The sequence below is a fragment of the Marmota marmota genome, unplaced genomic scaffold (assembly GCF_001458135.2).
Source record: "Marmota marmota marmota unplaced genomic scaffold, marMar, whole genome shotgun sequence".
In the NCBI taxonomy this organism is placed as follows: Eukaryota; Metazoa; Chordata; class Mammalia; order Rodentia; family Sciuridae; genus Marmota; species Marmota marmota.
The window spans coordinates 33088472-33113855 of NW_025999949.1; the positions used below are offsets into that span (position 1 = coordinate 33088472).

The 25384-nt window shown below is 40.3% G+C and overlaps 1 pseudogene; it reads left to right on the plus strand.

Moving 5' to 3' along the window:
- The first annotated feature begins 24701 nt into the window (after positions 1-24701).
- On the plus strand, positions 24702-25163 carry LOC107142798 (annotated as a pseudogene).
- The last annotated feature ends 221 nt before the right edge of the window (positions 25164-25384 follow it).

Below are 25384 nucleotides of genomic sequence, written 5' to 3' on the forward strand. Positions count from 1 at the left end.
ACTTTGGAATCATATTTGCCAAATTATATCATTATAATGTATGCATGCACACATATGTAACAACAAATCCCACCATTATGTAGAACTGTAGTGCACCAATAAAAATGTGGAACTACTATCTGGGTAATACTTCAACAAGTATATGAGAGAGTATATGAGAGAGCTAGTCATCAAAAACGTTTAATAAAGGAAAGCTCAGAATGCCTTCATTGAAAAATTCTATCAAATATTTAAAGAAGAATTACCCCAACATAGAATAAACTTCACACTATCTTCCTGTAAAAGTCTTAGCTCATTCTATCATAAAAGTATTGACTTGATGCTACATCAAGTGAGATATTACAAAAATGTATAGAATAATATCTATTGTGATATGGACATAAAATTATTCAATACAATATTAGCAAACAATACATATGTATGCATATACATTCACACACACACATATATATTTTACACAACATGATTATGTGAGATTTATAATAGGCAAACGTGCTTTAATATATGATCATCAATCAATGCAATATACAATATTTTTTGAATAAGACAAAACAAAAGACACTCATCTCAATGAAAATAGCAAAAATATTGCCAATATCTTTCAGGGTAAAAATATGTAAATAACTAGTAATAGAAGGAAAGTCTTTAAAACAGCATCTATGCAATGTCTACAGTTATATCATACTTAATGGTGAAGGAAAGAAGCTTTCCTTCAGGATCAGGGAAAAAAAAAAAAAACTATGAAGTAAATATACAATGGTCCAGGCACTTTGGAGAATATTCTGACTGATTTCCCAATAAATTAAACCTGTGTTGCCATATGATTCAGGAAGCCCCACATCCAAGTACCTAAGAGAACCAAAAGTTTATATTCACATAAACATATAGAGAGGAGGGCTGGTTTTGTGGGACAGTGGTGGAGCTCTTGCCTCGCATGTGTGAGTAACTGGGTTCAATCCTCACCACCACATGAAAACAACTAAAAAAAATAAAAAATAAAAAAATTTTAAAAAGTGTATAGAGGAATGTGCACAGCAGTGATATTCATAGTAGTCACAAAATGGATACAAACCAAATATCTATCAACAGGTAAATACAGAAATCAAATTATTCAACCATCTGGTAGCAGTGGTATATGCTTGTAATCTCAGTTACTAGGGAGGCTGAGGCAGGAGGAGATGGCAAGTTCAACTTTGCAAGATTCAGTCTCAAAATGAAAATTAAAGGAAGGTCTGGAGATGAAGCTCAGTGCCCTGGGGGTTCAATCTCTGGATATGTGTGTGTGTGTGTGTGTGTGTGTAACATTGAATGAAGTATTGCTATGTGTTATGACATAAAGAACATCAAGAATTCAAAATTATTATGGAAAACTAAAATAAGTGATGCACAAAGACAACAAATGATATAACTCCATTTGTATGAATACCTATAATAGTCAAATCCACAATAGAATATATATCTGTGTTTTTAGGATTGGGGGCAGAAAAGGAATGAGGTTTAAGTCATATTTTTTTGTGGGTGTACTGATAAAATATTCTGTTATTGGTGGTGAAGGTTGCATAATTTTGTGACCACACTAAAACCCACTGAAGGATACACTTTAGATTGATGAACGTTGTTATGTTAATTATGTCACAGTATAAAAGTAAAATAAGTTTCAATATAATAAGTGCTTAATAAATGGAACACATGGAGGTGGGGAAAGGGAGGATCAAATCTAGGATGAATATTCCTCAGTTTCAGTGTCACCATGGACAGGACCTACAGAAAGACAAACACTTCAATAAAAGAGAACTGCATGTATGATAAGGTTTGCAAGCAGCCAACTGCTAATGAGAAAGAAATTAAAGAAGATGTCCTTGAATTCTGCAAGAATCTACTGTGGTCAACTTACACAATTACTGTTTGCTCTCAATAAATAACCTCATTCTGAGAAATCAGTCCCAGTGGGAAGTTCAGGGGACATGGATTCAAATAGATGTGAACACATTGAATGCAGTTTATCATCTTTTTATTATTCCATTTTCCTGAGGGAAAACAAAATGAAATACACACATAGGAAAAATAACATGCTCACAGCAGTAGTTTCCCCATCATATGCCATGAATTCATAAATAATGCATTTTCCTGGTAAATGTGGATGTTTGCTAAGATCAGAAATACCAGCTCTGTCAAGAGCTGCTCCCAGCTCCCTCCCCACTCCATTCAGATGCAAATGCTGATCACTGTAGAAAACCCACAGAAGGATCAGTAATTTGCATAAGCAGAAATACTTTGGGGGGGGGGGGCGGTGTTTGAAGCACACTTTATTTTGAATTTTTGTTAGTGTCTATTTTTTATATACCTTGAAAATTACCATTTTAGGAGATACTCAAAGCAGCAACTTTGCTGGTGATTGAAATATGTGATTTGACTTATCTGATATAAAGAGCAGTTAATACAGATACACTTGTAGAAATGTCCATAAAATAAGGTTTCCTTGGCACTCATTGTCTCCTTCACGCTATGTCGTTGATATCACAGATGTCAATTTTTCTATCATATTTCATTATTCCAAATTTTTCAGCATGCCACATTTTATAGCCTTAATTATGACTCAAGTAAAAATTATGTCTCTCTCTGACATTTTCTATCCACATTCTAATATGCATGTTGGTAAAATTGACATGGTTACCAGAAAATTAATTTTCCCTCTGTTATAGTTTACCCTTCGTGGCTTATTAAAATATTTCCCAACTTTATAAGGATAATAGAAATTGTTTGATTGAATACATATATGCCTATTATTTTAAATCAGTTTGCATGAAATACTAAATAATGATCTTATTTCAATTTGAATCTGATGTATTTTAAATATGGGAACAGTTTCAACAATGAAAAATAAAGCAATTTTCTAGACCCTGATTTAAAATCTTCATGGTACAATCTAAATTGCAGAGAGAGCTCCATACTGGCAAGGTGGCTCTGGCAGAGTGGTCTGGAACTGTTTCCTGCATGACTAAGTGAGGCGTGAAGGACGCTGGACCAGGCCTGGGGAGTGCCAGCTAGGAGTCTCAAATGAGCTTTTGCTACTTGCACTATTCAGAGTTTTACAATCTCAGTTTCCAGGAAAGAAATGAAGATAATGATACATTTTTTTTTTGTTTTTGATGCCATGTAATTACTTTGAAGATGAGAGAAATTATTAAAAGCAATGGAAATATTTTCTGCAGGACCAATAAGAAAACTTCATCCTGTGTGAATGTGTGCTGTGTGTTCTCATCACTGGCCCTTTCTCTAGGAAAGAGAAAATAAAACCAAGGGGACATCTCTATGGATACATTTCTATTTCCAAGAACTACAGTCCCTATTGAGAGAGAGAGAGAGAGAGAGAGAGAGAGAGAGAGAGAGAGAGAGGAGAGAGAGAGAAGGAAAAAGAAGGGAGGCAGGAAGAAAAAAATATCGTATAGCCCAACACTCCTGCCGCCGTCTCTTCACGGGCTACTGTAAGACATGAGACACCTAAGGGGGCCTGTTGCAGTTGACCTATGTCTTAAGGAAGGACCAAAGCCCAAGGAGGAATTTGTGGGGAGGGCATGGGCAAGGCCAATCCAACTCTGGCTAAGGGAGTATGAGCCATTTTGGAGAGCCCCCAGGGAAGGACCTCCAAGAGGCTCTGCAGAGTCACAGTTTGAGGGCAAAGGATGTTTTAGGTACTGACTCTTGGCAAAGTCACCATCTAAACAGTGACTCAGACTGTGGTGATCTCACAAGGGTGTCTGGCTTTTTCTCTCCCCCAACATATCTGCCCTTTGAGCCTCTAGATTCAAGAGGCAATTTTTCAGGACAGGTGGGAGCTTGGTTCACGTTCAGACAGCTTGAGTTCAAATCAGAGCTCTTCTCCTTACTGACTCTATCAAGGTACTGAGCGACTGCATTCCCAGGTTCTTTGATGGGTAAGATGGGAAAAGCACACCAGTATCATTGGGTTCTTGTGAGATTAAAAGGAAGACCCCATACACTGTGGGTGTTGAGTGCATGATCACGACCTGTGACACATGTCAGTGAGATTTGCTTCAATGAGGAATTTGCAAAGCAGAAAATATGAGTCACCTGTTGAAAGTTGTCACCCACTTCTTCCACCCATCAGGTGTGTGGCTGGGGCTCTATGACCCTCTCATTTTTTAGGTCTCCGTGAATTCCTCTGCACTAGCAATAAGACACCCACCTCACAGGACTCTCACTGGGACTACACAAGCGGACCCACAGAACAGAGTCCGGCACACAACAGGGGATAGCCACTAACTGGTGGAGACTGCTCTGACCATTCCGGGGCAGAAGGCAGAGGGTCTGAGCAACATGTGCTCTTACTGTCACAGAAAGAGGGTGATGCTGCCGAAGGTGATGACTGAAAGCAGCAGCAAGGGATGCTCCCCATCCTCGGGGGGCAGGAGCCTCTGCTACCCAACAGAGTACTGTTCCCAGGGACTTTCCAGGACAGTTACTGTTTCAATCTGGTTTTTCACCACTGTGACTTAAGGATCTGACCAGAACAATTTTAGGGAAAGAAAGGCTTATTTGAGGGCTCATAGTTCCAGAGTTCTCAGTTCATAGAAGGCTGGCTCCATTCCTTGGGGCTGTAGGTGAGGCAGAACATCATGGTAGAAGAGTGTGGCAGAGGGAAGCAGCTCACATGATGATCACCAAGCAAAGAGAGACTCTACTTGTCAGATAGAAATATATGCCCCAAAGCTACACCCCAATTCCCACCTCCTTCAGCCACACCCCACCACTTCAATTACTCAGTTAATCCCTCTCAGGGGATTAATTCACTGATTGGGTTAAGACTCTCACAGCCCCATCATTTCTCCTCTGAACCCTCTTGCATTGTCTCACATGTGAGCTTATGGGGGATACCACGTCTAAACCAAAGCAGTTACTATCCCATGAGTGAGTGTTCAGGAGTGAGGAGCAGGGCACTCCCACCCTGGAATATGAAGCATTCATGGAATAGAGAGGAGATAATAGCAACAGCAAAGAACTTTGATTATACCTGTTCCAAATTGCTCTAGTGGCTTTCCAACTTCCTGCAATCCATGGGCCTGCTCCGTTCTTCCTCACAGAGGCAAGCTGCATAGGAAATGCCACTGAAGTGGTACAAGGATTTTTGACTGGGGAAAGCAGCATATTTGCCTTCCAATGTCTACAAAGCAATGGTGTTGGCTTTCCTCTCTTCTGATGCATGTTTTTTGGCATCTGCTATGTGCACAGCCCTGCTAGGCTCAGGAAGCAACTGAGCACTAGTGAGTGCCGCAGTCTGGCTGGGCACAAAATAACCGAGAGGTCACGAGCCACTTTTAGGTTCAAACAGGAACTACTTTATTGCCAGAACCCCACGGGAACTTTCTAGAACTCCATGGAAACTCTGCGAGAACCAACGGGAACTCAACGGGAACCCCGCGAGAACTCAAAAGTAGCGGGCACCCGAGGTAGCAGGAGCTGCCCTATTGCCGGACAGCAGAGGTTTATATACACAACTGAATACACAGCTTGTTTCAATTTAGCATCATCCAGTTACAGCAATCAGTCTTTATCTTAATAATTATACGCAGCTTAACTTAATCACCATCATCCCAATGGCTCCCTGGCATCACCTCCCAACCACTCCTTCTGGCAAAATGCCAGGTGCCATCCCGACTTGGCTGTGGCTCTCAACAAGTGAGGCATGGTCTCTGCCTTTAGAATGTTTCAAAGGGAATGAAAGCATAAGAAAAAGTCAAAATCAACCCACCTTCATTATTTCTCAAATATTTTTCTTTGGCTAGGAAGTCTGTAAGTAGGAGCATGGTACAACTTTTGCTACAGCAGGTCTCAGATTCTCTAAGATTTTCTTGAACTACTCCTAATCTAAAAGTACCTAGTAAAGCATAGATGCAGACTGTGCCCTCTGGGCTTGTTTTCAGTGTTTGTTTATAGTAGAAACACAAGCCATCTGAGAATCCAAAGCAAGTGCCTGTGTCAAATTTGAATTCTGAGAGAATAGTGGAAATCATAAAAATTCCTTGAAAATTGAAATTTGTAAAGACTATTCCACACATCGATGGGACAAAAACAGAAAAGAAGCAGGGCTCTAAAGACTGACAGAATGAAGTCTGAAGAAGCATGGGGATTCATTCCATGCCTGTCCCAGGAGTTTCAAAAGAAAGCAAATTGCTTTTCTTGGAAAATGATAGCAACCAGTCATGGCCTCAGATAGCTCAGATATTAAGCATAAAGTCTAAAATTCCCTGAAATCTAAAAAAGTATGTCACAATCAGAAAAAAAAGGATGATGTCTGAAAAATTTGTGTCAATGAAAAACTCTAGAATATATCATTGAATTGAACAAGTATATAAAGTTTAGACAAAATAAAATTGGAAAGGCCCTATGCTGTAGACTTCTGCTTTTATATACATGAAAACTAAGGCTCAAAAGATGACTCAACGTCTCTAAGACCCTCTCGTGAGGGAGAGGCAAGCCTGACTAGAATCATAGAGCGCAGGTGCTGTGTTGCCCTGTGAAATGTTCAGCTCCTGTGCTCGCTCACAGTGCTGTGTGTGAAGGGCTGAAGGAAGAAGTATTCTAGTTTTACTGAAAATGAGGGGTCATGAGCCTTTGGAAAGATGCAGCCGGGAACACCTGCAAAGACTGAGTTTGGAACTCTCTAAATTTAAGTTGCTAATCGTTGAATAGGCTTAGTGGACACCACAGAAATTCTTGAGGACTTGCATCCAAAGACTCTGTCTTTGCAAACCCCAATTTTTGAGGGTGAATGCAAATCAGACTCTTCAGTCCTTCAGATGGAAGGGATCCCTGCTACTACACTAGGTTGAGAAGTGTCATCTAGATCTTGCTGCATTAGTAAGTGCAGTGATTGTTTTCAGGGTAGACATATGACCCATGCTCGATTCATCTGGATTATTCTTCAGAACTACTCCAGTTGTACCCAAGCTTCATAAGCTCCATGTATTTCTAGATAGGACATGTAAAGGCCTGAGCCTGGAAGCTGGTGGTGGTCAAATCCTGTCAAGTAGAGAAAGCAGACAACGAAGACAATGAAGAGACCCATGTCAGGATGAAGGAGGGCACCTCATTCCAGGTGGCAGGACATCCCTAGTCAGGCTGCCTCCAGCTGTGTTCTTGCCCTTCACAATTACATGCAACAGCAAACTTCTCACTGTACCTAAAAAATTCGATCCATATAATATGTCCCGGCAATCACTGCTAGACAAATATCTTCAGTGACTGAATTGACTGAATACATGCAAATAGCACTATAATCTCTCATACTATTAAACTTATTACCATACCATATCCAGCTACTACTTACAAGCATCAACACCATGCAGAGTATTTCCATATTCTGCATTTTTCCTCACCAAAGAAATCTTCAAACAGGACACAACTATCCCAATGTTCAGATGATAGCAATGAGGATTACAGATGATAAAGAATCTGCTCAATGCACTCCTGGCTCTTGAGACGATTCGTATACATTTGCATTTTCTTTTCCTATATCTTCCAGCTATGTGAAGAGCTACACTTATCCAGGAAGGACATTAGCTTTATGCTGACATTAAATTAAGTTAATCATCAATTAAATCAATTGAATTGATTTGGGGTACAACATGGATACACTAGAATTTGAGTTCGATTGGAAGATAAAACACATATCATATTTTCATTAACATTATTAACTATGTAATTGTATGTCGGTGCCTTTAGATCTAGAACTACCTCATTGAATGCACAGTCTAACCACTTCAGCTTGTAGGTGAGAGATGTGAGTTCCAGAAACACAGGCATTGCTCCAAGGCTAAACTGAGGTTTCCAACACTGGGGAACCTAATTTAGTCTCCTGTTAAGTTGTCTCTTTGCTTCCTGGACATCATACTTAGTTCTATTTCTGGTATTAAATGAGAATACTTCCTTGTGTCACTGTAATGAAGATTCTTAGACCAATCATCTTTGGTCAATTTATTTTATATGTTAATCTGTACTTTGGTACATTCTTTATGTCTTCAATAAGACTTTTAATTAAGAAAGTTATATGTCTTCAGTAATTTCCATTAGCACATATTTGATTAAACTACGACCTTAGAGAAACTTGTCTCCCTTGGAACCTGTCACAGTAAGGCTTAATGTTCTTTCAACAAAGCAAATAGCTAACAGAACAATTTTCACTATAAAAAAAAAATCTTCAAAACATGCACTGTTCTAGTTTAATAGTTGAGTAGAGAAGTTTGTTATGGAATTTTAATGGCTGGATTATAACACCCATTTCTGAAATGAATCATAGTTATTACCCTTTAAGGTATGGCATAAATTGTGGGTTGTAATCGCTCACAGACTTCCCTGAAGCACTAATATCTCTACATCATATCTGCAGCATGCTGTCGGCTTGATCAACTGGGGGACATAGCAAGACAGACCCGAAACAAAAGAGGAATGAAGGAGGCTGTGGAATGGGAGGGTCTCCCTGTACCCGGGTGAGAGTTAAACTGCAACTGAAATAACACAGCAAGGAGGTGGTTTTTCAGCTTCAAACTCATATAAGATTTAATGTCACTTCACCTGGGTCTGTGAGGGTTCTAGGATTCAGTGTGGAAAGGTTGATTGTTACTTATGCTAATGGTTTTAAATATATTTTCCTGCCACAGTTTTCCTCTATGGAGCTCTCATTAACAAAGTGACCATAGTCCCAGTATGAAAATAAATAGGATTTTTTTGTGACTAGATCAACAGGGAAGTTTTCAAATCTGTGTCCCTCAATCCAATCTCCCTCCCCTTTTCCTTTTTTCAATAAATATTCTCTCATTACTGGTGAACAGCGTGCTGAGAATACAAAAACCAGAAATTGGATGTGAATTTTACAATGCTTTGAGTAATTCATAGAAAATCTGGGGCAGAAGACAAAGTTTCTTGAATGCTTTAATTATTATTCAGAGAAAGTTCCATTGTGTGAGCTATTGTTCAATACTTAGGATTTCTCCTACCTTCTCAATATTAATCCTGAATTTAAAGTCTTCTCCCTTTGCTAATCAAAGACTGAAAGCTCAATTGTTCTTTTGCCAAATAAATGGATTATAGATACACTTTAGAATCTGGCAGGAAATGTAATCATTACAAAATGATTTGAAAAGAAGATAATGAATTTTTTTTTCACTAAAAACGAACAAGTCAAGGAAATTAAACATCTGCAAGAGAAATGGCAACATTTTTTAAAAGTTGTCGTTTCACTTTGGGAGCCAAATATTTTATGAAGTTAATATTCACTTAATAAATTCAAGCTACACCCCTGTGTACCTATGCCAAATTTTGGTTTGTCAAATTAATTCATTGCCTGCTGTGTTGTTTAGTCATATTTCTGGGCAGCTGTTCATATGTTGATATCTTTTCTCCTCTGATAGAATGCCATCTTCGTGGGGACTGGACCCTGCTCCATGCCCATCTTGCTTGCTATTTCAGCCCCAGGTTGCAGTTATAGGTAAGTAATGAGCAATTCACAGGATTTCCTGGCTGAATGAGTGGATGCCACCTAAGCTTCTCATTGCCTTTCCTGAAATCGAGTTTCAGCAGCTGTTTTGATGTAACTGACAAGGTACCACTTGCCTGGCCTATAATTTTCCTAACTGTTCACTTGTGAGTCCTTTAGTGGCTGCCAGACCCCTGGGATATATGCCCACTGTCCTCCCAGACCTGCTCTTGCTAATGCGAAGCTCCTATCCTGAGAACTGACAGGAGACTTCTTTAAATGCATCTACTTTCTGCTTACATACTCTCTCTCTCCAGCATAGTGGAGCTCTGTTGGTCCTTTATAACTTCTGTTTCTATGGAGATAGATGGGTTGAGCTATTACTGCATAGAGCCAAGGATTATAGAAACAGAAGAGGTGGGAATTAACTTGGACACTCTTGGTGCAATTAGCCTCTAATGAATCCATCCTCAAAATAGATTGGCTGCGACCCCATTAGTCCAGAGTCATAGCTGCTCAGACTTTGCCTAATAAGATATTGAATGTTAACTCACAGCGGGGACTCTAAAAGGGGCTTCTGGGGGAAATGTTTACTGAATAAACATTCTGGTCACCAGGGAGGGAATGAGTCATTTGCATTTCCTGTTTTAATGTGTGAAAATGTTTTTCCTCTTGAAAGGGACTGCATTAAGGAGCTTGGGGGCAGCTTGCCAGACTCATTCACACCAGGGATTAGGATCTGAATAATACTATAGAACTACTCATGCAGGAACAGGGGCGTGGGTACAGCTTCTCTTGACCTCCATAATCATGCTGCCATATTTGCTCTGGAGGGCAGAGTCTATGAAAGTCTTCTCATATACAAAACAGGAAAAGGGGATCAGAGAGGACAATGGGTCAGACCAAGGTCACAGCACTTAGCAGGTAGCAGAGCAAACCTAAATCTTGGGCGTTCTGATTCACTTCTTAAAGTGCAGAGCTGCCTCTTACATTGTATAGGAGCTTGCACACGTGGAGAATTTTAAGTCATATGTCAAGGTGGAATATGAGAACCCTTGACTGATGACGAAACAGGAAGTACAAGAGTCACCAGCAAGAAGAGGACAGTATGGAGCCCTGATGAGGAAATCATTCCCAGTCAGACTACCCTTTGTCCTCTGTAAAATAATACTGAAAGGATCCCATTTGCCATGAGGTGTCTGGTATTTTTCCAAATTATGATACAAACTTAAGCCTTTTTGTTCAAAATATAGTGTTCATTCCATTATGTCACACTGCTGTGGGAAGAACATGCTCACCCTGGTGGACTGTGCTGGAAATATTTATATACTGTCTCCCTGTCTCCTGCTCCTCCTCTCTGCTGCAGTTATCTTCACATCAACCAGCTGCACCTTAACAAAGCCTTTGGTTCTTGGCGTCAGTCTGGCCATCCTCATCTTGTTTTGACCTGCAGTCTCCTTCCACAAAAGCTCTGCAGTCAGGAAAAGTGAGGGGATGAATGCCCTTGGGATGGCCTTGACAAAGGGGGCATGGAATTCCATGGACAAGCGCCCCTCCTCCACGGTTCCCCTAGTTCTCTCTGAGGTGTATTCCCAGGCTTGCTCATACAGCCCCATGGGCATTTACCACTAATTGCCCTGAACTAGCTCAATGAATCAACCTTGCTCTGTTTTTTCCTGCATCTTCTTTCATTTTCTCCAGCCCACCCATTCTATTTTTTCAGTGAGCCTAAAAGAAAGAGGGAATTTGTTTCCAAATCTTCAAGGCAGAACAGTCAATGCAAGCTAGTGTATGGCAATAGTGGTGGTTCCAAATGACAATCAGGCGAATAAGCAGGAATTCTGGGGTGCAATCTGGAGATAGATGTTGGGCTGGGTTGAAAAGTTTATTTTAAATATTCTGTGCCTCTTCTTTCATTGATATAGGAAACTTTTAATGGGCATTGGTACAATGTGTTCACATTCATATTTTAAAAAATTTCATATATTTTTTCAAGTGATTCTAAGTGGAATAATCTTTTCTCATTAATTCCTTTTTCTATATACTCATTTAGCAAACATCTGAACTCCTTCTCTATGCAAGGAGAATGATCCAAAGTCAAATAATGCCTCTAAAGTATTTGCCCTGCAGCCTAAGATGAAGGTATTTCATAGGATGTCAGACATCAAGTGACTCCTGGATGGACATCCTTAGTCCCTAAAGAGTACAAACACATGAGTTTCAGTTACGTCAGAACAAAGAATGAGTGCCAGCAGAGCAGGTCCCTCCATACCCGGAACCTCAGCTTCTTTGTTCATTGGGCAAATGTTCATATAATGCCTTGGTCTCACAGGAGGATCACCTTGAGATACTGCATGAAGTCAGGTGCTTAGCATGTGTCATCTGTCTCCACTGTTCTTACCCTTTTGTTTTAGGTAATGTTGAACCAAGAGATGTTGGTTCAGTTCTACTAAGGGATACACATAGTGGCAGATTTATCTCTATATTTAATATGTTCTCAAACTCCCGACCAAGTACGTGACTGCCCAAAAGACACATACATCTTGCTACTTCTTAATATACCCCAAATAAATATGTCCATGATAGTCAAAGCATGTCCCTAGTCTATGTCCAACTACACTGCATTCCCAGGCAGGTAAGCAAAACATCCTAGGCTAATCCTCAGTGTTCCTCTCCCTCCAAAATGTCATCAAACTCCCACTTCTCCATGTGTATTTTTTTGTCTCTGGATGACTAGATTTTGATTTCCAATTACCTCCAACCTCTAGCACAGCATCTGCATAGAGGAGGAGCCTTAAAGTTTATTCATTTCAATAAACTTTTAATGTTCTGTTCACAGCTCAGTCAGTAGGGGAAGGATCTGTAGATTATCCACAAAGGAAATAAATAATAGTTTGTTGCTAGCCTCCAGAGAGAGAAAGTGAGGCCGATAGAGACACAATATCCAGGGAAAGAGACTAGAGAAAACATTTATTTCCCTCCAGGGTGATGTTTACAACAAAAGTCATAAACTAGGCAGTGTTCCTTCCCTGCTCCAGTGAACTATTTGAGCAGAGGTAACCAGATTGTGCTTCACCCTACAGGACTTACTCAGGGGTTATAATGGATGCTTTAATTCTAATAATTCAGCCTTAAAGCAGATAGAGCCACTCTTCCCTTAACACACAATTAGTGCTCCAGGAAGTGTATTTCCCTGAACGTTACTAAAAATTTTATGGCACTAAAAGTGGAGAATAGTAATGAGCAATTTGGAATTCTCTAGAATGCCAAAGAACTTCTTGGGCCCATTTCAGATACACCAGTCTTAAGAATGTCTCGCTTTGAGTTTCCGGAATGACTACAGAGGACGGAGCCCAGCTTGTGCATCTGTCTCCACGGCTGGGCATTGGTACCTGCCATTTCAGACTCTCTTTAGGATTTCTTAATTTAGTAAAGGTGTGTCATAACTGAGATTGCTGAGATCGTGAGTGTCTTGTGGTCAGTCCTTCCTTCCTCCTGTCACCTGTGGAGAGCCTGTGGGGTGAAAAGCAGCACAGCCAATGCTGGGGGTGAAAATAAAGAAGTATATTACACAGGGGAGCAGAGCTGATCAGGGAAACTGAAAAGAGGCAGATATTTACACCACTAGAATTCAGCTCACACCAACTTGCTCCAGGGACCAGTCCTTAGCACCCTAATGTCCCTATAGTCTCTTCTTCAATGACCTATTTTTCTCATGTTTTAAATATGTGTCTGTGTTGACTGTGCCCACATTTCCATCTCCTGTTGTATCTCTCCCTGAACTTCATTCTTTATGCCTATGGGCTACCTGTTTGTCATCTCACCAGCACCTTGAACTGAAGTCCAAAAATGATCTCTAGGGTAACTCTGAAGCCTTGTCTTTCCTTTATATCTGCCTTTACCAACTGATTTTCAATCAAGGAAATCATATTTCATTTGAACTATGCGACCAAGATGCAAACTTGAAAATCAGTCTTAATCTCCTCTCTGCACCTACACACTCTCCTTCAGTCAGCTGATTGCACCTCCAAAGCATGTCTTACATCTGTTCACTAATGTACCTCTACCACTGAACTGTCCTGCTGGTTTATAGATACTTTCCCTCCTCATAATCAAAATTACGTTCAACAATGCAGACATTTAAAAAATATCAGTCTTTTTATACCTACTAAATTCCTTCAAGGACTAAACAAACATTTGCACTTAAACTTAATTCACAAGTCCTTATGAGAGTCCTGCACCTCACAGCCTGCTCCTTGCTGACTTTTCCAGTTGCCCATTCCTCAGTTCGCTTCCTGTGGTTCCGCAGTAAGGGTTTCTTTACCCATAATTCCCTTTCCCTCTTCAAAGGCTGCTGGTGCTCCCTTCACCTGAAGCTCCCCTCCCTGGCTCTGTTTGGAAAGGCTTCTCATCAGTCACAGCTTGGGTGATACCTGTTTCTATTCCAAGAAGTTGACTGTGATATATATAATCATATACATATGATTAGAGAGAGAGAGAGGTGTTTAGCAACAGGGACAATCTTCTTCACTTGCTGCCTTCACAATAACCCCATTTTCCTTATTGTCCCTTATCCTCAGGAAATTGCAAGCTCCATGGTGGCAGACACTTGTCCACATATGTTTGCCAATATATTTAACTTGCGGAGTCTCTATAACATAGTAGACTCTTGGCACATATCTGAGAAACTATGTGTACTTCCTGAATGAATGAATAAATTAAGAACAATGTATCTTCTATTATTCTAGAAGGGTAGCTTCCTGTAAAAAACAACAACAGTAACAACAACAACAACATAAACGCTTTATTCAAAAAACAGTTGTTTCCCACTAATGTTGTACCCAGTGTCGGTGTTCCAGGACAAGAGATCCCCTCTAGATGACTTCCCTCCATCAGGGCTCAGTCTCTATCTTGTGGTTTCCCATCTAGATTCCCAGAGTCCCCTCCATTCATCCCACAGAAAACAAAACGGAGGAGCTCAATGTGGGGTGCATTACTGGGCAGACCTGGAGGAACACCTCCACTGCATCCCCTTGCCCTGGACATTCTCACTGTGAGGCCTATGGCCTTAACTAACCACAAAGGCAGCTGGGACAGGCAGCTGGGAATTCAAGGACAGTGTTTAGTGAGCAGTTTGTTCTTTAGTGACATAAAATCTTAATCTGTTTTCTGCTTCTTGTCTACAATCTTATGCTTGATCAATGTCATGTAGTGAATCTATCAACCAAAAATTGAGACACTTTTTCTACATATTTTCAAACACTGTCTTTAAAATTTTGTGAGTGTGTGGGTGTGTGCGTGTGTGTGTTGCAGGTCTGGCTGGGCATGATATCAAAACCCCTGGATAGCAGAATATGTTCTATTTATACTTTTAGTTCTTCTTCTTCTTTTTTTAATGAGACAGTAAAGGAGGAGAATTTCATATTTCCTATGTTCTGAACTTTGATTTGGATATTTTTCAGGTTGCCCTAACTATAAAATTCTCCCATATGCAAAGTTTTCTGATAATAATTTGAGATACTATTCTACAGCAATTTTTTTTTTTTTTTGATATCTGAGGGGGAAGTAGAGAAGTGATTCTGTTTTATTCTTCTTGGCAAGAATAATGCTCCTGAGGATTTTAATTATACTATTTAATTTAGCTAAGATCCCTTAGCAAAGCCCAAGAACAATGAAAGTGAAAAAAAAATCAACAAAAAAAAAAAACAGGAAGAAGAATACAATGAAGGAACCCAAGCACAAGGCTCAGAAAATGTTCTTAAAAATGATATGTGAGTGCTGGATGAAGGAGTACTTGCTAACAATGAAAAAAAAAGTGAAGGCTACACAGGGGGCAGATATTTTTCTGCTGGTAAAAATGAAGAAAATGTACTCAGTTCCCGGAGTGATGCTCAGATGTGGAGGAGGAGGTACCTGCAGGAGCTGAAGGCTCCAGTGGTCATACTGGTGACAGGTGAGGACATGAATGACGGATCCCAAGAGTGGGAGAGGTATAGTGATGCAGTGCCAGATTGTTCCTCAGGGGCCTCTGAGGCTTCAGAACATTCTGGAATGAGGTCAACATAGAGGTGAGACCAAGATCAAGACTCCATGAACTTGGGACAAACAGCCTTCTCCTGCAGTCATGCAGTGGTGTCCTGTTCTGACCTGGAGTGGGGCTCAGGGCACCGTTAGAGTGGGGTGGAAACTCAGATTAGCCCAGCCAAGGGAAGTGGGACCCAGAATATGGTTTTCAGTTGAAATCATGAACACTCATTAAATCTAGACTTCAGATTAACAACATTTATTTAGTATCTTGAGTACTTTGTGCTATAAACTCTAACAAAATGTATACATGTGCATATAAACATATGTAGATATGTATACACTCAACGTGTGTATGTGTGTGTGTGTGTGTGTGTGTGTGTGTGTGGGTGGGTGTTTTCTTGTTTATATGAAATTCCAGTTGGAAAGTGAATTATTTATATTTACTAAATCTGGCAACCATAAATCAAAAGGTCTAGAGGAAGAGGAGTAGAACAAGTCTCTAACAGATGCTTCTTAATGTTATGGATTCTAAGCTCAGTACCAACACACATGTTCTCATAAAGTGCTAAGACCAGTCAGATATGAGCCATCTCCATGACTGGCCCTCAGCTCAGTAGCACCGTCCCCTCTCTTTGGAACCTTGCCTGGTGAGTTTCTGGGCATGACGGAAGCCATGAAAACATGAAATGAAAACACAGCACAGAATCTCCTGGTAGGAATGGCCCAGGGCCAAAAGAAAGAACCAGTTTTATTTGATATTGTACTATTTGTTGTTTCTTAAAGGGAGTAAAAGTTTCCTTTTAAATAAAAAACTATAACTTTTATAAAGCCATCTTGGTAACTCTGATTACAGTGTTTGTAACCCAGTGGAGCTCCAAGTGCCTCTGTGAAAGGGAATTCTTCACAGCCACTGTGGGGTTCACTACCACCTTTGGGTTATGACTCAGCCCCTTTGGTAAATATAGCCCATTACAGACTTTCTCTAAGAGCTGAATTATAGTAATGTGATTTTTTAAAACTCACAGATTTTTTTTTTGTGGCAGAAATTAACTCCAGGGCTTTTTAAATTATATCCACTTCTTGATGGATCACTAACATCTCTATTTTCCTGATTTCTTATTGGAGTCAAAAATAGTCTCTTTTGTCCTTTCGCATGATCTTATTTTAGCCACCATCCTCCTGTGCCACTTCCTTTACAACAAAGGTATACAGTAAAACCCATTAGCAAATCATTTATGGAAGATACTAGACTCCTGGACATTTGAACAGATAGACATGGTAGCCTTGAAAAGGAAAAAAAAAAAACTGAATGGAGAATGAGTTGATCTTTGAGTGCAGAGATCTACCAGGACAATACCTTGGTCTGTGTCTGTGGCCAAGAGACCCGCTGTGGAGAGCATGGTGAGAGCTTAGGTTGAAAGGGGAGTTGTGGAGAATTACAAGCCCAGGACTTCTCAAACATGAGCTGTATCGCATGCTGAAAATAGTGGGAAGACAATACCTTGGATTCATTTGGATAATATTGGGTAATACTGAAGTGGTTCTCTGCATACAGCACTGAGTGGCAGGAGAACCTGTTTGCATCTCTACACTTTGCTTTGCACATTGAGACAGCAGTTAGTGACCAGTGAACATCCCCACAGCAAGTGTCCTACATTTCTGATGTTGTCACAACCTAAGCACCAGTAATTTTGTTGTTGTTGTTGTTGCTGTTAGCCACCTTTCCATCATGTAACAAAACACTTGCACTTTTGTTACAAGAGAAAGTCTTATTTTGGCTTGCCACCTTGGAGGTCTCAGACCATGATTCATTGACCCCATTGTTTCAGGGCCTCTGGCAAAGAAGCACGTCACACTAGGCAGCTTGTGGCAGAGCCAAGGAACTCACCTTGTGAAAGAAGGTGAAAGAAAGGGAGGGGAAGGGGCTGGAGTTCTACTATCCCCTCGAAGGACACAGCCCAGTGATCGGAAAGCCCCCACCAGGCTCCAACTCAATCTTTCCACCCCCCTTCAATAGCACCACGTTGGGGATTAAGACTTTAACAGGAGAACTTGGGTGAGCACTCCAGATACAGATGGTAGCAACCTCCTACCTGCAGCTGGGCTCTCTTTTACCCTGGAACCAGGAAGTCTGGAAGTGCCCACGAGGAGGAAAGCTCCAAGGCACCTCACCTGGTCCTCACACCTTGGGGTGACTTCAAGGCATCCTGTACTCTGTCTCCCACAGGTTCCAACAGAACAGGTCCTCTGATGTCCACAGCAAGAGCTGCTCCTTGGACACCCTGTATTGGCTTCGTCTCCCACCTGCTATTCCTTCTGAACTCACCATCAATGTTTCCAGGAACACTTCCCAAATAATCACTTACCCAGACCCTAGCCTCAGGAATTCCTTTTGAGAACTCAACCAAAACCAGAAAGGGGGAAACACACACACACACACACACACACACACATACACACACACACGCACACACACAGCATAATCAAAACATCTGTGCCCCGTTTCCCTTGTCAATGTTCCAAAGTCTTTACCCTGTGTTTTGCTTCTGTTAGATTCAAAGTTCAGAGCCTTATACTCAAGTGCCGGGTCCACTTTGAATTGTGCTTTTTTCTTTGTTGTTTTTGCATTTGTGGAGATGAGACTCTAATTTTATTATTCTGCTTATGGATGTACAGTTTCCCAGCACCACATGGTAAAGGTACTCTGATTCCTTCAACGCATATTCCTGGCTTTGTCCAAACCCAGCTAACTATAGATTCATGGGTTTATTTATGGCTTCCCTGTTCCACTGGTCATGTGTCAGTTTTTATGCCAACACAAAACTACTGTTAGTAAATAAGGCATTGTAGAACATTTTGAATCGGTTATTGTGATGCCTCCAGGAATGTTTTACTTTTTGCAAACTTGTATGTTTTTTTGTATACATTTTAGGTTAGTTTTATTTTATTTCTGTGAAGAAAGTCATCAGTATTTTCATAGGGATTGCAGTGAATCTATAGATCATAGAGGCTGGTAAGAACATTTTTAACAGTATTGATTGTTCCAATCCATGAACATGAGATAGCTATTGTTTGCATGTGTTCTCTTCAAATTCTTTGATTAATGCTTTATAGTTTTCATTGTGGACATTTAAGCCTTCTTGGTTAAATTTACTCCTAGATGTTTGTTTTATTTTATTTTGCTGTTTTAAATGGGATAGAATTTTTTAGCTACTTTATTATTGGTGTATATAAATACTACTGAATTCTGTATGTTTACATAAAATAATTATAAAATTATTTTACAAGAATAATTTCTAGTATCATATAATTTTAGTGACTATAATTAACAATTCTAAGTGTTTTGAAATATATGAAAGGTCTTTATTCCCAACACAAAAAATATAAAATATTGAAACAATGATATATTAATACCCTTGATTTGATCATTATACAATGTATACACATATAAAAATATCATACTATACAACATAAGAATGTTCAATTCTATGCATCCATTATAAAACAGTTGAAGATTCTCTGTCTCTGTCTCTCTCTTGCTCTCTTTCTCGCTCTCTCACTCTTTCGCTCTCCCTCTCTCCTTGGTACTATGCTAATATTATCATATAGCTTTATGATTTCTCCCTTTAAAGTTGAGTAGTTGGGAAGATAATACGTATATGCATTTAATCTTATGTAAGCATAATCAGAAGGAAATGTAGTATTACATCCAAAAAGTTCATGTTCCTACGTGTCTAAAGAAATGGGGTATTCACTGTCTAGAAAATTCAAAGAAGCCTCAAGAAGGAGGTAGGACTCAGGCCTGATCTCTGAGGATAGAATGAGATTCACGAGAAGAAGTGGAAGGTTCCTATAGCTGGCAAAACCCAAAGATAGAAAGATGGAGATAATCATGAAAGACTTCATACATCACAAGACAAATCAGATACGTACATGGTGAATTTGAAATGAGAAGCAGCATGGAGGGCATTAATGCTCATTGACCATTTAGCAAGATTTCTGTGCATATGCATACCCCTTCATATTTAAGCAAAATAGAATGGTGGGTAAGGTTAGGAATACAACAGAAAGTGCAAGCACACTGGCCTCTGTACAGTGAAAATTCTGTGTATGTGCATAATTACACATAAATCTTTTGCAATACTCATATACACATAAGTGTATATGTGTGTGTGTATATATAATAAAATATGAACAAATATAAGATACATGCAATTTACACATATAAATATTATGCACTGACATAAAGTTCAATATCTATATCCACATATACATAGAAATAGATAGAAGTACAATAAGAGGATGCCATTCATCCTGTAATAAAGAGTACTAAAATCACTTGGAGAAAAGAGTTCCGGAGAGAAATACAAGCTGCTCCCTAAAAACATCTGTACTGGGAAGATACTCTGTCACAACACAAAGATTATCTCCACTTCTTGAGAAAATGCTTTTTTTTTTTTTTTGCTTTTTGCTTATTCTCATTTCTTTCTACAAAAATCGTTACCAATAAAACAAATAGGAAAGTGTGTTTTTTTAAAGGAATGTATCGCCTGAGGTGCGCCACTTACAAGCAGTCTCAGCACATCTCGTGGCCATGGCGCTAGTGGGTGTCGTACTTCAAGGAAGGACCCAGAGCCATGGAGGAGTCCGGCTCAGGCCAGGCCCACTGTGCAGAGAGTGGATCCACCAAGCCAACCACAGTGAGGAAGCGGAGTTTCCTTCCTGGGTGAGTCCATGGCTTCCCTTGCTGTGATAAACTGATAACCTCCTTCCTCTTCAAGTTCAGAGAGAAGCAGGGCACGCAAGATCAGATAGGGGGAAATGGATTTTGACAAGGCGTTTGGGGGTTTTCAGAAAGCAGGTCTTCGTTCTGGTCTAATGTTTCATCTGGGTTTCTAATCTCCCCATTATGGAACAATCAAAAGAGGTCATTTGGGGAGGTTTTATCTTCCGTGGAGGCCTTATGAAACATTTATGAGTTTCCTGACAAAATCAAACCAAGCTTCCTGTGCCGTCTGTCCCTCCTTCCCCAGCTGTGCCCTTCAGAGTGCCTGGCTCACTCGGGTTGATAGTGATTATGAGCAATACTGTCTCTTGAGATTAACTCATTCATGGTGATGGCTGGCCATCCTGTACATCCCTGACCCTCAGCAATAGCTAGTGCTGAATTTATCAAATGCAATAGCTTAATTTTGGATGCTGATTTCCTATGATAATGCCTATTTCTGTGTGCAGTTGCCTAAAGAAGAGAGGCAGTGCAAGCACCAGCATATAAACCGGGCTCTAAATCAGACTGTCTTTCTTGCTAGTTGTGTGCACTGGGCCAAGAGTCAACCTTCCTTTCTCAGTCTTAGTTTCTTCATCTGCATACTAAAGCTAAAAGTCAAAGCTCACAGACTGGTGACACAATTTAGGAACAAAATGTATGCATTTATTTCAAGTAATTAAGAGCAATTTAAATACAAAATCATTATAAACAGTAGTAATATAATTTTCCAAACATTTATTATTCACCATATTCCAGTCATCTACAACACTTTTGTTATGAAAATGAATATCATTGCAAACTCCTAGGATCTCAGAAAGGAAATATAAGAATAGCATCTTACATATTGAAATAAGTCATATTGAAAACATCAAGAGAAAACTGTTGACAATCTGACATATAACAAAAAAAGAAAATATTTTATAATTAACGAAGGATCTGCTATGTACAAATTTAAAAATATCAATTACTTCATATAATCCTTCAGTTCAGTAGATCACTTTATTTCCATTATATTGATGAAAAACTCTAATGTTCAGAAAGATTAAAGAGACTGCTTGAAGTGTGGGAACAGAAAAAAAGTTATATTCAATTTCATATCTGTTCTTTTCCCCCCACTCTATATTTTTGGTTGTGTTTATCTGTTCTATGTAACATGACACTGTAAGTTGCTCTCTCACTTTCTCTCACTCTGTGGCATTCACATAGACACACACACAAACACACACAGAGCTGGGAGTAGTTAATGTGGTTTCCTTCTTATGCTACACAACTCAAAGTGCATTAAATTCAATTTAAGAAGATTGACATGCTGGACAGATGTCAAATGACAAATTGGAAATGATGTTCACCACTAACGTCAGAGAGACTTCGAGATGACATGGTCTAATTTAATGCATGCTTTGTGGAAAGTAGAATGTTAAACAGAACCCTGAGGTTTCTACCTGCTCTGATAAAAAGAAGAGAGCTTTGCAACACATACAGTGGGTATTGGCTTGGAGAGTGCCACAAGCCTGGGTGACATTTCCACCTCAGATTACAAGTAAGTCATAGTAGACTTTCATATTTTGAATCAGTGTTGGGATTGAGGAAGCCAACCCCCAGATTTTGTAGACAAGGTGGAGGTGCTAAAACCAGGCAGATCCTCAGGGTGCATTTTGTAGCCCCTGGTCCGCTCTTCCCTGGAATCAGCTCTGGGCCTGTACTCATGCAGCAGGTAAACTCCACCATGCCCTCTGCTCTGTCAATCTGGAGGTCAGAGGCTGTGTCCGTCCAGGGACCCTCTTCACCCAGAGCCTCATAGCCTCAACAGCGACTGCTTCAGAAGGAAGCCTTGACTCACCTAGGACAGGTGTCCTCAGTATGCCTCCCAGCCCCTGCAGCTGGGGCCTGGCTGCCACTCCACAGCACTCCCAATAACTCCTGCTGCTCCGTTCCCTCTGCTGACCCTGGGAATGTGCTGGCTCTCACACTTCACCTCCTCTTTGTGCTCGTCTCTGACATGGTCTGTAGAAGGACTTCCTCCACGATGATCAGGTTTTATAGAAAGCAGGGCGCATCTGTTTTCCCTTTCCATCCCATGTTAATGATGCACAGAAGGCACATAAGAAATATGGTGTTGATGAGAAGCAACATCAGAAATGCACCAAAAGGTGATCATTTTAGCAATATTTGTCCAAATCTTACTCAAAGATAAAATGAATATAATATTTTCCAGAACTTCCCACAAAATCTTAGAGTTCATATAGTTTCAAGAAAGTTTTACTGTCTCAAAGTCCTTTCAGCCAACGGCCGCCTTCAGCTGGTTGTATGCAAGGCCATTGCCATTTAGGGGGTATGCTCCGTATTTTATGTATGGAACAACAGAGATGCCTTCCCAGGACACAAAAATTATTGAGGGAGTACTTTTGTTAAGACAGTATGTTTATACCCAACCTTTACTTAACGCCAGGCACTGCTGTCATGCCCACCACCACAATCATTTAACATTCTGCAGGGTGGTACTCGTGCACAGACACAGTGCAGCTAATAACCTAAGGGTGTGCTATAGAAGAACCCAGGAGGTCTGGCACAGACTGGGAGAGAACAGTACATCAGGAAAAAGTAAGGATGCCTAAGCCAGATATAAACCAGTGAGTCCTAATGTGCTGATTCTGGCTCACTAGTTGTGACAAATGAAGCAGCAAGGTATTCACAGCAGGGGACAGGGAAGGGGGCATTTGAAGATGCTGCTCTCCTTGTCACTTTTCTGTGCATATAAAGCTCTTTTTAAATGAAATGTTTGCTTAAATCATGAAAGGGGACAAACAATAAGAACAATAATTTATCCAATATGACTTATATGGTAAACTTCATGTGTATCTGTGACATATGTATATACAAATACATACAGAAAGGGCCTAGAAGTGCATGCACATATGAATTTACTGGTGGTTAATATGAGGAGGGGAATATGTATTTCTATAATGTCTAAATATTTTATAATTTATGGCTGTATATATTTCTATAGCATGTAAATATTTTACATGTTTGCAATGTGGTAGTCTATTTCTTTCAAGTTAGATTTATTTTTAGTCAATGAAAGCAAAATAAGAAACTTAAAGATATAATCATATTTAAAATGTACAGAGGGGGGTAAGAGAAGAACTTTTCAGACAGCGAGAACATTGTAAAGGTCAAAACTTGTAATGTGACTTATCCACATTTTGGAATATGCATAGGTATGAGAGTTATCATTTGTTATGTCTACAAATTACTCATGTCCTAACAGCAGACACTGACTAAACAGAGAACCCCTTCCCACAAGTCCCCTTTCCACAGTCTTCAATTATATCTGAGATGTTGCCATAAAAACTGGCAGCTGAATAACAACAACCTTTGCAATTCTCTTTGGGATTGGAGGTTTATGAATTATGCATGTGCATGCAGTTTTCACCTGTGGCAGGTATAGTATGGGCAATTTCCCTAACATATTAAGAAAGCAGCCATAATACCAGTCATAGGTGTAAATGAGATTTCCTGTCAGCTTGTTAAACTGTTCATGTCACCATGTGGTGGGAGGGTGCTGTGTGTAGAAATCAGTGATTGGTGGGAGCCCTGCAGGTGCCAACCCCCCCATGACATGGTTCTCAGTGAAAAGATGGACAGCCTGTTTCTAATTCACTGCTTCATTTATGCATGCCTTGCTGCACTGCCATACCACCTGAGTCATGCCACAGCCCACCTGATAAAGCAGCTGGTGAGCACTGTGGAGAGTTTCTACGAGAGATCAGACAGATGTCAAAAAGGGGGAGATAATTGTCCATAACTAGAACCCCCTCTGGTTGCAATGGTAAGAAAAAAAACAGCTTGAAGCAATTTGAGCTACAAGCATCTGGATTCCTTAAGTCCACTTGTGCCTAGTGCCCGTAATCGTTTTGACCTGGCAAAGTCCTGAGAAAATTACCCATAGGTAAATCAGGTATTACTTTAGGTATCCTGTCTCAACTGTGCATGCAGAATATTAAGAACATATTTTCACAGTAAATGAACTCTGGGTGGGGAAAGTAGAGATCCCTTCCTTTGCCTGGGTCTGAAGTGGGCCGCTTCATGCTTTCCTAGAGAAGCCCTTGACATTTCTGTGCCCTGCTTGCATTACCTAACTGTCCAGTAAGAGGGCTTCCTCATTGCTAAGTTGTATTCCATTACTGCAATACTGTGAGTCTTTCCTTTGATGATCTACTGTGGAAACGTTGATTTCCTAGACTGGGAAGCAGTAGGGCATGCGCTGTGTTTAACTGTTGCCCCTGTTCTTCCTTTCAAATGGCCTTAGTCTGCAAGGTGTAGGGCTCTTCCAATGCGTCTTCTTATCTCGTTTCCTGTTCTTCTCTTCCTCTGGGCTGTGCCCTTAGCATTGTGTGTGCTCTGAAGACTGCTATGTCTCTAGTGATTCCTGAGAAGTTCCAGCACATTTTGTGAGTACTCAACACAAACATGGATGGACGGTGGAAAATAGCCTTTGCCATCACTGCCATTAAGGCTGTGGGGCGAAGGTATGCTCATGTGGTCTTGAGGAAAGCAGACACTGACCTCACCAAGAGGACTGGAGAACTCACTGAGGATGAGGTTGAACCTGTGACCACCATTATGCAGAATCCACAAGAGTACAGGTCCCAGAATGGTTCCTAAACAGACAGAAAGATGTAAAGGATGGACAATACAGCCAGGTTCTGGCCAATGGTCTAGACAACAAGCTCTGGGAGGAAGATTAGGGTCCTTAGGGGGCTGTGCCACTTCTGAAACTTTTGTGTCCAAGGCCAGTACACTAAGACCACTGGGCGCCAAGGTCACACCATGGAATGTCCAAGAAGAAATGAGTCTGCAGGCCTGTCCTGTTAATAATGAAGAGTTTATATACCAATAATAATAATAATAATAAATCAAAGCACAGAAACCCAAAACAAATTTTTAAGGAAGAATGTGGAAGATATCAGGATGGATTTATGGTGTTAGGAGTAGGAAAAATGACTGTTCTTGAAATGATCATGAGGGTGAAATGTAGCTGATGATATTTGAGTTGAACTTTTGAGGAGAAACTGGAGTTACGTTAATGTTATGGA